Source organism: Hemitrygon akajei, chromosome 17 (assembly GCF_048418815.1).
Source record: "Hemitrygon akajei chromosome 17, sHemAka1.3, whole genome shotgun sequence".
Taxonomy (NCBI): Eukaryota; Metazoa; Chordata; class Chondrichthyes; order Myliobatiformes; family Dasyatidae; genus Hemitrygon; species Hemitrygon akajei.
Genome location: NC_133140.1, coordinates 56,685,429 through 56,700,400, shown reverse-complemented (window position 1 = coordinate 56,700,400; position 14,972 = coordinate 56,685,429). Strand labels below are relative to the sequence as shown.

General features: G+C 39.1%; 1 protein-coding gene across 12 annotated transcripts in view; it reads right to left on the bottom strand.

Annotated features, from left to right (window-relative positions):
* znf469 (zinc finger protein 469) overlaps positions 1–14,972 on the bottom strand; it is a 465,067-nt gene that overhangs the window by 154,387 nt on the left and 295,708 nt on the right. The window lies entirely within an intron of this gene.

Below are 14,972 nucleotides of genomic sequence, written 5' to 3'. Positions count from 1 at the left end.
AAGCATGCTGTGTCTGATATGTGCCAACGCTACACCTATAACAGGCGGAGACTATACTCATGTGCTCATGAGAGCTTCCATCAACAGAGGGTTTCCACATAATCAATGAACAGCAGGTCATTAATCATGAGGTGAATTTCTGACATTTTCAAAAGCTAGCGTTGACCTGAGAGATGGATCCTGGAGGACAAGGGCTACTTTTTCCTTCCCTGGCTCCTCATACCAGTTCAAACTCAATTAAAGTTGTTGAGAATCTGTAAGCAAGGACCAAACAAATACCATATTGAAAGTGGAAAACACTCTGAATGAGATTAAATGCCTGCATCAGTCAGGGGACACTCTGGAGTGTATGCCAACCAGTTACGGAACTGGTATATTGCATGTTGCACAACTCACCAGCCAAAAGACAGAAGCAAGCAGAACTGGTGCCTGAGATAGAAATCATTTTGGAGCAGAAGGAGCTGGAGAACATGGAAGGCCATTAGGAAGATGTATCAGCTCAATACAAAAGCTTCGTTTTCCAGGGCAAACCAAATGATCATCTCCATGTTCCAGTTCTTAATACCAACAAATTGTCATCTGGACAATCATGAGAGAGAGTCCAAATGACATATTAAGATCCCTTATTCCTGCTGTTCATGTTCATAAGCACAAATAATAGCATCAGTGGGCCCCTGATCCAAATATCTAGTCTAGCATAGCATCTCTCAATTTCCTAATTAGTTGGCCATCCTCAGACTGAGCATACTTTCTTTTCTGCAGCTCCCATCTGCAGGGTTACAAATTGGACAACACTTTGAATCTTTTGTACTACTTCTGCACATTAATGGAGACTCTTCGGTATAGTGGCGGATGTAGCCGAGAGTAATGTATAAAAGAACACATTGATCTGATTAGCATGAAGTGGGTAGGGAGTTGCTTGGAGGGGCTAATATTTCAAGCCAATAAATTTCATACTTGTTAAGTAATGATGAGTCCCTGATGGAATGGAAAGTGAAATCACTCCAGGGATTGCACGATCCAGCCATTTCAGACAACACAATGAAGCACACTTGAAGTAGCATCTACAATAAAAGCACGGCGTGTCACTCTGTTCACAAAACGTTTGTGTGGGTCGTTCTTTCCTGCAGTATCAATCAATTCCAACTAATGTTCTTTCACTTGCTTCTTCTACATTTAATACCCCACATAAAACACTGCTTTGGAAAACAGGAAACGTAGCACATATGTTTATCTCACCATGCCATCTCCTTCATGTGTCTGACACTCTGCTCGGAGTTTCTCCCTCAGGGGATGCCATGGTAAGTACACGAGCAGCACTGTGAGTTAGTAATCAACTTTGTATCAGAGGTCAAAAGCACAGAACAATATAGGCATTCTGACATCAGTCCAATTATCTCACTTACTATCATGTATACAGCCGCAATAAAATATTCATTTTATGGGGAATGTATCATTTTCAGGCTTGTGGCAGTTAAGTTTTGTTTAAACATATGTGACATGAGCAGTCTTTCAACTTCGGGCATCAAAAATGCATTAACTCTGCTCGCTGGACTATTTGCCCTAAATCAGAACTTAATTGAACATTACTGGAGAATTACATAAAATTAGATATAGAAATATAAGATTCTATAGAGTAACACATTACTCTTTAAAGCTGTATAGTTAAGTGCCCTTCTTTAAAAGTGGGTTTTGATGTCCTTGTGATCAATCCCAGTGTTCCACATCTGTCTGCAGTTGGGCTGCTGGAAGATGGCTCCCAATCTCTTTGGGTCTTAATGGCTTCTGGGAAGCTCTTGACTAAGATGTGTGAGTTTTAGATTGTTGCCCAAAGCCAAAAGAAGTAGTAGATTAGGATTCCTAACAGTCAGACAAGGGTAAGTGATTGATCAGGTCACTGCTCTGACAACACTCCCTAAAACTGCGACCTCTACCACTAAGAAGGATAAAAATAGCAGGCACAACGCATCACCACCATTCTGATCCCACCCACAATGCCTCTAAAACCCCAATGGCACTGAAGTGAGTTCAACAAACAGATCACAGTAATTCAGGGAGGTGACTTACCCTTCTTCTTAAGATCAATGAAGGATGGGAAATAAGTGTTGGTCTTGCCAACAATGTTGATATTCCAGAAATTGAATAAACTAGAAAAATCCTCCGGAGCTGACGAACTGACAAAACTGACCTATTTTGCAGTTTCTTCATGGAGAGCCACAAGAAGATTAATGCAAAATGTGGTGCTTTACCATACCAAAAATAGGTGAAATTCATTTTCTATGCACATATGTATGTAATCAAGATTTTGGTCTACTGGAGTACAGAGAATGCAGACTGCGACCTATGGTCAGGAGAGGTGGATGTTCCTTTAAGAAAATTTTATCATAATCACATGCAAAGTTCAGTAAAAATGCTTCAGGACTAGAATTTAATTATAAAGCAAAAACTGTTCAAATGTAAGTTAAAAAAAACTATCATATCCTCTGGTAAATGAAAGGAAATGCTTCAAAGTGAATGCTGAACCATAAAGGGAGTTTTTAAATATGTCATTAGAACACAATATCAATTTTGTAATTTACATAGACAATTAAATTATAAGAAATTTAACTGTATGCAGATGAATTATTAAATGTAACTACTGAGAATATATTTCAGTCAACAAGACTGACCTTACGGCTACAGTCAATTTTTGGAACACTGAAGGTCTGACAGCCAGCATGTTTGTGGTTACTGTCACGTTCTGGTTAACAGTTCAGTTCATGCAAACAAACATATCTGAATGCACAGACATAGAACAACTGTGAATGCAGCATTCTGGCACAAATGCTTGGTTTTATAAGTTATTTTGGCTGTGATTGCACACATCTCTATGGAAATGCAGTTATCCTTCACTGAAACAACTCCTTCATGCAGTGGGCTTCAATCTGCCAAAGTCTACAGCTTGCAACTGTTGCTCCTTTATAGCCCAGCATTAGTTACGTCTTTCTTTTACAAATAGATTCTGATTTCTTCCTCAAGTGTTAATTGATCAGGAAATTAAATCTAATTGGTGTTTCTTGATACTTTGCTAATACTTCTTTAAGTTGTTTGAGTTGTCAGTTGTACATTTGATAATTAAAAGATTATTGTTAATTATCCATGCAGGTGAATGTATCCCTCGCCATTCAATCCCACTTCTTAAACAGAATGCTGCCACGCAGATCATTGATGTAAACCACAGCCACCTTCTAAAGAAAACTGGACAATGAAGTCAACTGATTTGGTGGAAACAAGATGGGCTACGGTATAACAGTTTATAAATAAATTGATACTCTTGATAAATCGATACAGCTGAGCTTGATGGAACAATTTTGATATCTAAATTGCAAATATGCGAAAGTTAGATTCACATATACAACCCCTGATAAAAGAAAGTACACAGTATCAGAATTCAATTGCAGATGTTTTTTTTTTGATATGCGACAGCTTCATATTTACCTGTTAACCATATCACAAGTCCTTGAATAAAAATTCAAATCATACAAGTTTGAAGCTTGTTGTAAATAGAACTATTGGGTGATATTTTAAATTGCTGTACAAAAGCAACTGTTAGATCTACCCTGGAGCAACACACAAAATACTGCAGGAACTCAGTGGATCAGGCTGTATCTATAGAGGGAATGAACAGACAATATCTTGAGTCAAGATTCTTCATCTGGACTGAAAGACCATAAGACATTTGAGCAGAATTAGGCCATCAAGAATCTATCAACCTCTGCCTTATATACACCCAATATCCTGGCCTCTACAGCCTCTTGTGGTAATGAATTCCACAGATTCTCTGGCTAAAGAAATTCTTCCTGATCTCCACTATAAATGGATGTCCCTCTATACTGAGGATGTGCCATCTGGTCCTAGACTCCCCCACTATAGTAAACATCTCTCCACATCCCCTCTATCTGGGCCTTTCTACATGCGATACATTTCAATGAGAACCGCCCCCCCCCCCCAACATACTTCTAAATTCCTGCGAGTACAGGCCCAGAGCCACTAAACACTCCTTATACTATAAGCTTTTCAATCCCAGAATCATTTTTGTAAACCTCCTTTGAGCCATCTCCAATGTCAGCACATTCTTTCCGAAGGTGCCCAAAACTGCTCACAATGCTTCAACTAAGGCCTCACTAGTGTCTCATAAAGCCTCAGCGTTACATCCCTGTTTTTAATATTCTAGTGTTCTTGAAATGAATGCTAACATTGCCTTTGCCTTCCTCACCACTGACTCAACCTGCAAGTTAACCTTTAGGGAATCCTGCACAAGGACTCCCAAGTCCCTTTGTATCTCAGATTTTTGATTCTTTTTCGGTTTAGAAAATAGTCTATTTTTTTATTCCTTCTATCAAAGTGCATGCCCATTCTCTTCCCAGCACTCTATTCCATCTGCCATTCTTGTCTTATTCTCCCATTCTGTCTAACTCCTTCTGCAGCCTCCCTGCTTCAACACTACCTCCTCCTTCATCGATCTTCGTATCGTCTGTAAACTTGACCACAAATTCATCAGTTCCATCATCCAAGAGGGAAGATAGCCAGCATAAAAAAGTGGAGAGAAGGGGTGGATATGTGCTTGCAGGCAACAGGTGGATCCAGGAGAAGAGGGGTGGATAGGCAGATGAGGTGGGTTGAGTGGAAATAACACCAGACACTGGGAGGTGATAAGTGGACCAACGAAAGGCTGAAGATGAAGGAATCTGATAAAGAGGAAGGTAGAGCAGGGAATCACGTGAGGGAGGTAGGGAGGGCAGTTGCAACTGGTGGGGTGGGGGGGTGAGAGGAAACCAGTGGGAAGAGCATATGGATGATGGTTGGATGGACTACCTTCACTACCTCCCTCTGCCTATCATCTCTTGTCAGCTAAATCCCCCAACTGCCTGTTGCAAGTTGAGTGTCAGGTGTGTAGGGGTGGGATCTGTAAAGTAGACAGAGAGATGAAAGTAGAGAAGATAAATAAGAAAACTTACAGGATTGAAGCTTGCTGATCCCTGTTCCAGACTGCAAAGGAGGATGTGCCAGTAAAACCCAGCTCCTCTGAAAATTTCCAATGGCAGTTGAAGTCCAGAATAAGGCTTAAATTCCCAGGCAATGCACCATAAGATCATAAAACAGAGGAACAGAATTGGGCCATTCAGTCTATTGAATCTCTTTCGCCAATTGATCATGGCTGATTTATTTTTCCTCACAACTCCATTCTCTTGCCTTCTCCCCATAAGTTTTGATACCCTGACTTATCAAAAAATATTTTGCTTTAATTATACCCAATAATCTGGCCTTCATAGCCATCTGTGGAAATGAATTCAACAGATTCACCAACCTCTAAGAAATTCCTCCTCATCTCTGTTCTAAAGAAACACCCTTCTATTCTGAGACTATGTCCTCTGGTCCTAGACTCTTCCATGACTGGAAACATTCTCTCCATGTCCACTCTCTTTTGATGTTTCAATATTCAGTAGGTTTCAACAAAATCACCCCTCATTCTTCTAAACTCCAGTGTATACAATCCCACAGCCATCAAATGCTCCTCATACTTTAACCTTTTAATTTCTAGAAACCTGCTTTCCAATGCCAGAACATCCTTTCTTAGATATGGGGCCCCAAAATTGTTCATGATACACCAAATGTGACCAATGTCTTATGATGGATCAGCATTACATCCTTGCTTTTATACTGTAGACCTCTTGAAATGAATACGTACAAATATTGCATCTCCTTCCTTACCATCGACTCAACCTCCAAGCTAAACTACAGGGAATTCTGCATGAGGACTCCAAAGTCTTATGCACCTCCAATTTCCGAATGTGCTTTTTGGTTAGAAATTGGTCTATACCTTTAAAACTTCTATCACAGTGCACGACCATACACTTCCCTATACCGTATTACATCTGCCAGTTCTTTGCCCATTCTCCTAATCTGTCTGAGTCTGACCGAGTTACTGAACTGCATAAGTAATAATGCCATCAATTGTACATTTGATCTGTAAAGCTGTATTTCAGAAATACAACATGAAAATCATCACAAAAGAAATCCACTGTGGTAATAACCCACATTCATACACCCACTGCTGAAGAAGAATGCAATCCAGTTAAATTTCAGGCCATTGCCTTTCTTAACAATATCCAAGTGCACCTTGATAACTTTGTGATAACCATTTCAACAAGCACTCGGCAATTTTCCCCTTTTAAGCTCCTAATTATTTATTAGTAATGGGTTGGTTTGTTGCTGTTTTGCATTCATTTCTTGAAGCAGATGACTTCTATCAGTAACAGTAAATTCACAATGGTGGAAAGGACTTCTGAAATAGAGGGATTTGATCATGTAGCAAATTTGCTGATTGGTGTTTAACAATATCTGGGTATATTTTTCATGACTTTCAAAAAGTATTTGTTTTCAATGGAAAGTTCTTATGATTTTATTCAATGTTTGTAAATGCAGTTAGTATAAGACAGTTGCTTGGATCGGGGATCCTGCAGTAGAACATAGAAGTACAGTTTCAATGACTTTAAAAGTATCTCAGTTTGATGGTACCAGCTGCTGAGGCTTAAACATTCCTTTACAGACTAGCATCTCTCAAAAACTTCCACCTTTGAGTGACTGATCTGCATTGAGAACTCAATTGCTTACTGTTCTCTGTAAAGGAATCAACTTGGTTCCCTTGCAAGGGCAACTTAGTCTAAAGACAGCCACTTCTATCATTAATGCTTTAATAAATTGGTCAAACTTTGTTCTGATACAAAACATTGGACTGGAATTTTCCAGAGATTTGAACACAGAATAAAATATTGGATCCACTTCTCTGTCCAAACAGCTTAGGATATTATACTATATACCAGCAATCTCATTTCTGATAAGGGACCTCATTAATGAGACATTTGTCAAAATGGTTGTGAAATCTTTCTCATCATATAGACTGTAGAATTTGGCACAGGTGCGGTCTTGGTCAGTTGCAAGGGATGTGATTCCAATTCCTAACCTGGAAGCACCAGTTAAGGTCTAGAACTGCCAGAGTGGCTTGTAGATGTACCTAACTGGCTCTCAAGCCCTTGCCTCTCACTCTTTCATCACGTCTTCAAAAACCTGCCTTTCTCAACAAAATATTTTGTACACATGTTTCCCCATCTTTATATCAAATCTGTACTCTCTTCCATCAATTAGTGACATTTCTAGCCAAGTGTTTTAATGAGGATGGTATTTCCATTACATCTTTGATCTCTTCTGAAGCTTGTATATGTCTTAACTCTGTCTGCAGCTAAAGCTTCTCCTCCTTATGCACGATAGCAATAGCCAGCCTGATAATGCTTTATGTGGTATTTCACTGAACACAAACCTATGGTTCTGATGATGGAAAAGTCTACTTAAAAACATTAAGCCATTCATGGGACAAGGAAAAAAAATCATGAATTAAATATCTGATGCTACTTTCACTATATATTGATGCTTCTTTAATTGTAAAATTAAATCACTACAATAGAACAATTCATCAATTGGTTAATTTCCTCCAGCTATAACATCCTGGGGAAGGGACAAGTAGTTGGGAGACTGTAAATATATTAAACAGCACAAGATGTACATTCTTAGCCTACTGCACTCTTTCCAAGTCATGATATATGATACAGGGTTCAGACCGAAACTCGGCATTTCCTCTTCCCACACCCCTCCACACCCCACAGATGCTGGTCGACTGGCTGAATTCCTCCAGCAATCTGTTTGTTGCAACAGAATGGAGAATCTGTAGTCACTTGTGTTTCCATTGTATATACTGCTTGTATTATCAAAGTAATTGATTTTAATTATAATTTGAACTAATAAAACAAAGTTTATTTTAGTTTATATTGGACTTATTTTATTTACTTTTCTTTAACAGCTGTACTCCTTATGCCACCAAATTTTATCTCAGTCATCAGGAAATCATTTGGGTTTCATTCAGACAAACTTTTACCACCAACTCAAATGACTAAAGATGATGAATATTGTTTATTTAAATATAGACAAAGGAACCTTTTGCTTTAAATTAAAGTAATAACTCAATAGAATAGAACATCTGCCACCACCTGCTGCATCAATACACTGTTTAAAAATCATTTCCTAGAGATTGAATTTCAACAATTTTCAGCATAGTAAAATGCAAAGGACTTCAGCAGAACAATTGAATTGTTCCTCCACGAAACAAGTGTTAATATGAATTTATGAAAGAGAAATCATGCTTAATAAATCTGTTAGAACTTTGGAGTCTTAACTAGCAGAATAGAAAATGTCAGACCTATTTGTATGGTGTACTTGAATGTCTAAATTTTCATGCACTGCAGATAAGTTAACAGACAGAAAGTTGAGAGTAAGTGTAAACAGGTAACTTATAGGTTGGAACACTGTAACAAGATAGGAAATCTAGTGAACAGTGTTGAGGGTCTGGTTATTCATCTATCTCAATGACCTGGGTTAGGGGACCAAACATAATACTGTATATCTAAGTTTGCTGATGGTATTAAGTCAGTGGCAGGGTGGGCATTTTAGAACTTAACTGTTAAGCTTCTGTTGTGATCTCTGCAAAATATTTAACAGGAATTTGTGGTTAAAGGTTGTCATGACGCTGACTTCAAATAAAGTTACTCACAAATATCTTTGTGGTGTGAATTTTCCTGAAGGTGGATGCTGCTAGATGTCAGTACTAACAGATCCCCAGAATCCATTATCATACTTATTAAGCAGGTGAGCCAGCCAAACATGGTGAGTAATTCTTACAGATAACAAATGCTGGAAATCATAATTTATGGCTAACTTTTTAAACATGATATCTGAAATAAATACTGCAAATACTGAGAAAAAGGGAGGAGCAATAACATCAAAGACAAACTTTGCAAAAATAAAATATCTGATTATTTTAAAACCCATTAGGCCAGATAGTTCTTAGTGGGACTTGCTGGATGTACTTATTGCCTGGATTCCCATTGTCCTGAGCTTACCTGGTCTGAATCAGTAAGTCTGATCCTGTTGGCCAAAGCCATACTAAAGCCAAACAGGGAAGTGCTATGTAGCACATAGACCCTAAGCAATGCAGTCTGATTGTGTGAGAAGGACAGTATTATCCTGACCTATGAAACTCCCCAGGTAGCCTGTGAAAGACGGTAAAGTCAGGCCCTAGTTTTGCCACCTGTAAAAGCTGCCAAAGTTTTACAGAATTACTACCTCATTTTTATCTTTCTTCCTCATAGCTGTAACATATCCATTCAAATGAGTATCTTAAGATCTAGCAGCAAAATCCAAGAGCAATTTTTCAAGATTAAGGGTGGAGAATCCGAACAAGCTCCTGTTCCAAAAGTGGATTCAATGTAAAGTCTGATGGTACGGTCTGGTCTAGCGGCAGACTGTATTTAGCAAGACCAGAATTTCCCTGTCCTGCACATGTCCGAGACTTGCAGCCGCTTACATGAAAAGCACCAGCAGTGCCTCTAAACCCCAGTAGAATCTGGGCCAAAGCATTTCCAACACTCTTTTGACGGATTTACAATTCTTATATATAAAACCAAATTTTTAGTATCAGATATTAGTTGTAATCATGACTTATAACTTAGTGTGTGTTTTTTAAACACATTATGCAAAAATATAACATTTTCTTGACTTTCTCCACCCATTTTAGGGTTTATAAATGTTTTCAGATTAATTATTTAGAATGATTGTGTAAAAACTGGTTACAAAACACTACACCCTGGTATCAACCATGGAATTACTGACAACAACATCTGGATTTCCACATGCAGCATTCAACCGGGTTTGTGCGGAGCCAAGAAATCACGCCAAGTAATCTCTCTGCTGCGCACTCATTCCTTAGTAAACTTCGCGAAGGACTTAATGATTAGAACATAAGAACATAAGAGATAGGAGCAGGAGTAGGTCAATCGGCCCCTCAAGCCTGCTCCGCCATTCAACAAGATCATGGCTGATCCAATCTTAACTCTAGTTTTCACCGAATCCCACAAGGCAACAGTGCCAACCAACAGGGCACCATGCCGCCCATTTTATTTTATTATTCATCCCGCCCAAACCCATGTGATCACCCGGGGAAAAAAAACCGAGTTGCCAATTGAGGAGAAAAAATCTGGAAAATTCCTCTCCGACCCATCCAGGCTATCGAAAACTGGTCCAGGAGATCACATGGCTGATCTAAACCTAGCCTCATGTCCACTTACCTGCTCACTCACCGTATCCCCTAATGCCATTTTTATCCAGGAAAATGTCTATCTCCGTTTTGAATTTATTGAGTGTAGTAGCTTCCACAGCTCTCTGGGGCAGTAAATTCCACAGCCCCACTACTCTCTGAGTGAAGAAATTTCTCTGCATCTCAGTCCTGGAACAGCATCCCCTTATTTTAAGATTATGCCCCCTAGTCCTAGTTTCACCCATCATTGGGAACATTCTCCCCGCATCCACCCGATCAAGCCCCTTCACAATCTTATATGTTTCAATAAGATCGCCTCTCATTCTTCGGAACTCCAATGAGTAGAGTTCCAATCTACTCAACCTGTCATCATACATCAACCCACCCATCCCCGGAATTAACCTAGTGAACCTTCTCTGCACTGCCTCGAGAGCCAGTATGTCCTTTCTTAAATATGGACACCAGAACTGCACGCAGTACTCCAGGTGTGGTCTCACCAATACCCGGTACAACTGCAGTAAGACCTCCCTGTTCTTATACTCCATCCCCCTAGCAATAAAAGCCAGCATTCCATTGGCCTTCTTGACCAGCTGCTGCACTTGCATACTAACTTTTTGTGTTTCCTGCACCAGGACCCCCAGATCCCTTTGCACAGAAGCACTTTCCAGTTTCTCTCCATTTAGATAATAACTTGCTCTATTATTTTTCCTGCCAAAGTGCAAGACCTCACACTTGTCAGTATTATATTTCATCTGCCAAATGTCTGCCCAATCACTCAGCCTATCTATGTCCCCCTGCAGGGTTTCAATGTCCTCCGCACTCATTACACTCCCTCCCATCTTTGTGTCATCAGCAAACTTCGATACATTGCACTTAGTCCCTTTCTCCAAATCATTAATATAGATTGTAAAGTGTTGGGGTCCCAACACCGACCCCTGCGGAACACCACTAGTCACCAACTGCCAGTCTGAGAATAAACCATTTATCCCAACTCTCTGTTTTCTGTTAGAAAGCCAATCCTCCACCCATGTCAGAATATTATCCCCAATCCCATGATTTTTTACTTTAAGTAATAATCTTTGGTGTGGCACCTTGTCAAATGCCTTTTGGAAGTCCAAATACACCACATCCACTGGTTCCCCTTTATCTACCCTATATGTTATGTCCTCAAAGAACTCCAACAAATTTGTCAAACATGACTTCCCTTTTGTAAAGCCATGCTGACTTTGTCCTATTAAGCTATGTTTATCCAAATGCCCTGTTACTGTTTCCTTAATTATCGATTCCAACATTTTGCCAACCACAGATGTTAGGCTAACTGGCCTATAATTCCCAGCCTTCTGTCTATTGCCCTTTTTAAATAAAGGAGTTACATTAGCATTTTTCCAATCTGCCGGGACCATTGCCGAGTCCAGCGAGTTTTGAAAAATTATCACTAATGCATCCACAATCCCGACCGCCACTTCCCTTAAGACCCTAGGATGCAAGCCATCCGGTCCAGGGGATTTATCCACCTTCAGTCCCATTAATTTATCAAGTACCATTTCCTTGGTGATTTGAATCGTAGTTAGCTTCTCTCCCCCTACAGCCCCGTTTATCCAGTGTTGGGATATTTTGAGTGTCCTCTACTGTAAAAACCGATACAAAATATTTGTTCAGCATTTCCGCCATCTCCATGTCCCCTACCATTAATTTCCCGGTCTCATCTTCTAGGGGACGAACATTTACTTTAGCCACCCTTTTTCTTTTTATGTAACTATAAAAACTCTTACTATCTGCTTTTATGTTTTTCGCCAATTTACTTTCATAATCTATCTTCCCCTTCTTAATCAATCTTTTTGTTATTTGCTGCTGATCTTTAAAAGCTTCTCGATCTTCAATCTTCCCACTAGATTTAGCTACCTTATATAACTTTCTTTTTAGTCGTATACTTTGCTTTATTTCTTTACTTAGCCACGGATAACTATTTTTTCTTTTACACCCTTTTTTCTTCAGTGGAATATATTTTTCTTGATAGTTGTAAAATAACTCCTTAAACATACACCACTGATCAAGTACCGATCTACCCTTTAATCTATTTTCCCAATCCATCTTAAGCAATTCCGCTCTCATACCATCATAGTCTCCTTTATTTAAGCTCAGTACGCTTGTTTGAGATCCAACCCTCTCATCCTCTAATTGAATACGGAATTCGACCATGTTATGGTCACTCATTCCAAGGGGATCCTTTACTAGGACATTTTTTATTAGTCCTGTCTCATTACACAGGACCAGATCTAAGACTGCTTGCCCCCTTGTCAGCTCAGTAACGCATTGTTCAAGGAACCCATCCCGAATACACTCAATAAACTCTTCTTCAAGGCTGCCGTGTCCGACTTGATTAGTCCAGTCAATATGAAAGTTAAAATTCCCCATAATTATAGCTGTTCCCTTATTACAAGCCCCAACTATTCCCTGATTTATGCTCCGACCAACTGAGTTACAGCTGTCTGGAGGCCTATAGACTACTCCCACCACTGCTTTTTTCCCTTTACTATTTCTTATTTCTACCCAAATTGTTTCGTTATCCTGATCCTTTGAGCCAATATCATTTCGCTTTATTGCAGTGATTTCTTGCTTTATTAACATAGCCACCCCACCTCCTTTTCCTTCTTGCCTGTCTCTCCTAATTGTCGAAAACCCTTGTATGTTTAATTCCTAGTCCTGGTCACCCTGCAGCCATGTTTCCGTAATTGCCACAATATCATAACCATACGTAATTATTTGTACCGTCAACTCATCAATTTTATTCCTAATACTACGTGCATTCAAATTTTTTTAAGAATAAACATTTTGTTCCAAGGGCAGGTTGTCCATGTTCACAAGAACGACAGGAGAAAAGTTGATATACAATCAGGAGAATAAAGTTGCATATGCAAAGATGGGAAGTTGTGAGGTGAATCACAAAGACAAATCACATTCCAGAAGCAAAACTCAATCGGAGAGAAATGATTTTAGATTGTGCAATGTATTGAGAAAAAAACCTTTTAATTGAAAGCCAGGTCAGGGGAAATATGGCGCTGATCTACCGCCCGTTGTCCTTATATTTCCATGGTTTCTGGAGGGATTGCCAGGATCCCAAAGAAATACCAGACTAATAGCATCCACAAACCCAATTAGGAAGCTCAAATCAGAGCTTTTGCAGTTCAGAAAGGCTGGCGTTTCCAGGACTCCCTGTGAATGCAGAGCAGTGTACATCAGCCAGATGGGATGCACAGTGGAAACCCGCATCAAGGAGCAGAGGAGGTATTACCATTTTGGTTACTCAGAGAAATCGGTGGTAGCAGAACATTGCATTCGCAATGGCCATAGGATTCACTTCGATGGCACAAAACTACAGTGTCATGGCAGTGGCTTTTGGGACCACCTGGTAATGAAATATAATTAGAGGAAAAGAATTTTAACGAAGATTAAGGCCTTGCTCTAAGTAAGAACTGGAATTTAATTATGAACAGACGGGAGAGCGGAAACCTGACTGTATGAGGACTAACCAATCAAAATGGGTGTATAACATCACTGGATGAGACGTGCCCAGGCATCATCCCTGATGAAGATTGCGGAGTTTGCCATTGAAACGTTGGTTTGAATCAATACCTGTACCCGGCTAGAAACCTGAGAAGAGTTTATTCGTCATGTACACTGAGAAAGTGCTAGATCCTTTTCTCATATCAAATATTGTTTTACCTGTACCAATAAGAACTACATAACTTTGAGAAGATAATATATGAGAAGAATAATTTTATTTTACATATGGAAATGATAAGAATAATGATATTACATAGACATGGAATTTTTTGAGCTTGCAATAAAAGAGACAGGCCACTTAATTCAACAAATTAGTCAACAATTACCCCACACTTGAGTAAACATTCCAAATAATTACTAATTCTGTTCCCACATCCAGTCATTCTATTATTTTTAGCTTTCTTTCATCCAATCAAAATAAATTTTAATGTAGTTTCAGTTTCAATCACTGACTGCTGAAATGGAGTGTGAGCCTCTCCATTTTGTAAACTCTTTCTGTAAAGATGTATTTCTTCCCCTATATTGTATTTCTCCTACACTTAACCTTCTACATATCACCTCTCATTCTAGATTTCTTAGCCACTGAAAGCAGTCTACCTCAGTTTATGCTCTCTGCATTGGTATAAATATAAATACCATTATACTGTAGATCACAAGCAAAAATGAGATCCAAGACAATCTCCTTGATCTCTTTTTGGATTAATTCTTGAATTACTCCTGAAGTGATAAGCAACAATTTTCCTGGAGTGACTGAAACATGAGATACACCTGCAGTCTGAGTAAATTAATTCCTTTTAAAATATCACAAGATGCAGTACACTGGAAATTTAAAAATGTTTTCTCACTTCTCTGCATTGCCTCTTGTCCAGTACTTTAAATACTGTCTATCTCCCTCCTGAAATTATCACAACTTGCTGATTTCCGTTCTTAAGCCAAAATTTTATTCAACATTTTATCTTCCCAATTCTACCAAATGGATTCTGTCCTTGCCCAAGTGTCATCTCACTTTCCAAAGTCACAATGTCTTCCATGATCAGTGCTGCAATACCACTTAACATTTCCTTTTCATACTTTTTCCTTTTTAAAACACTTTGCATCTCTCAATTTGTGCTAATTTTTTTATACCTTGATTCCAAACTTGTCCCTGCATCACCTCTCTCACAGCTATTTGTGTTTGCTGCTCACTAACATGATTCATAGGTTGTGCAGTTACATACATTAATTC